We start from the raw sequence: 3,075 nt of genomic DNA, 5'->3' as shown, positions 1-3,075 counted from the left end.
TTATTTGAATGGAGACTGATCTCAGATTAACTGGCTCCAAGATCTAAGATTATGGGCTGTGCTGCCTCAGGGATATAAGAAAATGGAGGTAGTTCATACCTAGGCTCGCCTCCTTCTCCCACAGGCAGTTAATTGAGCTGATTGCAGGTTCTAATGGAGGTTCTCTGCATCGTCCCAAGTCAAGCAAAAAAGAGGGTTAGAGAGAGGGGATACCCTAACTACGCACCCCCGAGCCCAGTGTGGAAGGGAACATTAACAACTGCGACGGATGGAAACACACCAACTACGGGCAGTTCCCAAGTTACAAATGCTGACTTATATATGACTCGCACTTACAAACAGGGGTTATTACAAGGAGTAGGCAAATGTACCTGTTCCAACTTACATACAAATTCAACTTAAGAACAAACCCACAGAACCCTGTCTTGTTCACGATTCATAAAATAGTATTAGTCACCTCTGGAAGATGCTAGAGAATCAATTCATTATTGAAAACTGGGAAATAAAGGGAAAGAAGCAACAATTTATTCTGTATTTCCTATCTGAGCAGCACGCAGGTTAACTAAGATTCAAGTTAACTAACGTTGAGGATGGACCAGAGGCAGAATGGTTAGAGGGAAGACAGTGGGAGAGGCTACCATCTCAACGAGTCAGGGCCTTCTCTCTACATCGTAAGGTCCTCCAGCAGTGACAGTGAGAACTGCAGTCAGAATTCTGAGAGTGTAGATATGAGAGGACCTGGTGGGCAGTTGGCCCCTGGAATCAAAGGAGCCAAGTGATTAGGAGATCTCAAAAGAAGGCCTCTAAGCAAACAGTGCTTGACAACAGAAAATTTATCTATTATACAAGTGTCCCAAAAAATAAGCAGAAAAGGAAGGATAGAATTAGAAAAAACGATTTACCATCACTAATGAATTAATGAATTTAGGCCATGATTGTCAATGGCTGCTAATATCAATTAAAAGACAACCAGCTTGAAATGAGCCTCCTGGTAGAAGTACATAGTACTGTCTATGAATCAGACTTGGCAAAAACCCAAATCTGAATCTGGTCGGGCTTCCAGATCTGCTTGCCGATTTATGGAAGAAGCAAAATAACCAGAGTGGAGTTTAATTTTACAAACAGAGACTGTGAGAAACAGTAGGAAACATGATTTGGTTTCTACAAATAAATAAACAAAAAAAAAATGCAAGGATGGAAAAAGATCGAAAGAGATGTAAGGCGTGTATCAGTCAATGTATAGCGTTTATTTGAAAGCCCATCATTTAGACCTAAATACTAAATTATCTATGGATATAACGCTATGATGACTTGGATGTATTTCCAAGCCACACAAGAAGTGGGGAGAGAAGAAAGTGGAAGTATAAATGAAACAAAACCAGCCATGAGATGGATCCCCATTGAAGCTGGAAGATGGGCACCTGGGGGTTCATTGTGCTATGTAACACTTTTGTGTGTGTGTTCCAAATTTTTCAAAATTAAACATGAAAAACAAAGTACAAACAACATTTCCATTATGTGACCGTGCAAATATTCACAGCAAAGTGGAATAGCATACGTGGTCCCAAAGTCCCAATGTTCATGCCTCTCAAAGGAAAGAGAGGCTAAACACTCACACTTGTCTTGCAATGTCCTAATTACTAAATATTTTGTTACATTTTAGCGTATTGTATTTGGACCATGCCTTTCTAAAACTTGTCTTTCAAAGCAGATCCCAATTTTCTGTCTGAGCCCCACTAATTTCTTGTTCTTATTTGTACTGAATGCTTCATATTATAATTTTGATATTTTTAGGAAGCTTTGTACCTTTCCTAGTGTTTCTAGTGACCTTTCTAATTGCTTTAGCACACGTTCCAGTTTATCTTTTCCCAGATCTCAAATATATAGACGCCCCTTTCATAATCAAGGACCCCCATCCTGATACCTTCTATTTCTCCTGCTCCAAACTAGACAATTTTCTTTCTAAGTGAGCTATATCATTGTCATCTTGGGACTTTGCCTCTTTGCTCTCTTAAATGAGATCCACTCCTTTATGGATTTCATATTATCTTGGTTTTGTTATTGTTTTAAGCCCTCATTCCCCCATCCACAGTATGCATTAAAATAACTTACTAATAAAGAGTACATGAAAGGCAAACTTCCTAAAGTTTTACATGTTAAAAAAAAAGTTTCGCTTTGTCTTCACTTGATTGATAACTTAGCTGGGTATAAAATTCAAATTTCAAGCCTTTGAGGGTGATATTTTATTTTCTTTTGTATATGTTGCTGATACCATTACAAATAATATTCTTTTCTAGCACAGTGTTTCTTCTCCCTGAAAACTCATAGAATTTTCTCTATATTTTTGAAGATCTAAAACTCCCACTAGAGTCCATTATCCTAAGTGAAGTAACTAAGGAACAAAAAACAAATACTGCATGTTCTCACTAATAAGTAGGAGCTAAGCTAGGGGTACACAAGGGCATATAACTGATGCTGGGGACTCAGAAGGGGGAACCATGGTGAAGTGGGGTGAGGGAAGAAAAATTATCCATTAGGTACAAGGTACAAGATTCAGTTGATGGGAGCACTAAAAGCCCAGATATCACCACTATACAAGTCAGCCATGTAAACAAAACCACTTGTACTCCTAAATCTATTAAAACAGAAAATCTTTTCAAACTCACAGTCTTCACCATCCTTAATCATCAGAGAAATGCAAATCAAAACTATGTTGAGATATCACCTAACTCCAGTAAGATTAGCCCATATCACAAAATCCCAAAACCAGAGATGCTGGCATGGATGTGGAGAAAAGGGAACATTTCTACACTGCTGGTGGGAATGCAAACTAATACATTCCTTTTGGAAAGACATCTGGAAAACACTTAGAGAACTAAAAATAGACCTGCCATTTGATCCTGCAATTCCTTTAGTAGGTATATATCCAAAAGACCAAAAATCACATTACAACAAAGATATTTGTATCAGAATGTTTACTGCAGCCCAATTCATAATTGCTAGGTCATGGAAGAAGCCCAAGTGCCCATCGACCCACAAATGGATCAATAAAATTGTGGTATATGTACACCATGG

The sequence above is a fragment of the Otolemur garnettii genome, unplaced genomic scaffold (genome assembly GCF_000181295.1).
Source record: "Otolemur garnettii isolate 467f Iridium unplaced genomic scaffold, OtoGar3 scaffold00073, whole genome shotgun sequence".
Taxonomy (NCBI): domain Eukaryota; kingdom Metazoa; phylum Chordata; class Mammalia; order Primates; family Galagidae; genus Otolemur; species Otolemur garnettii.
The sequence above is the reverse complement of the archived record's forward strand: the minus strand, read 5'-3'. Positions refer to the sequence as shown.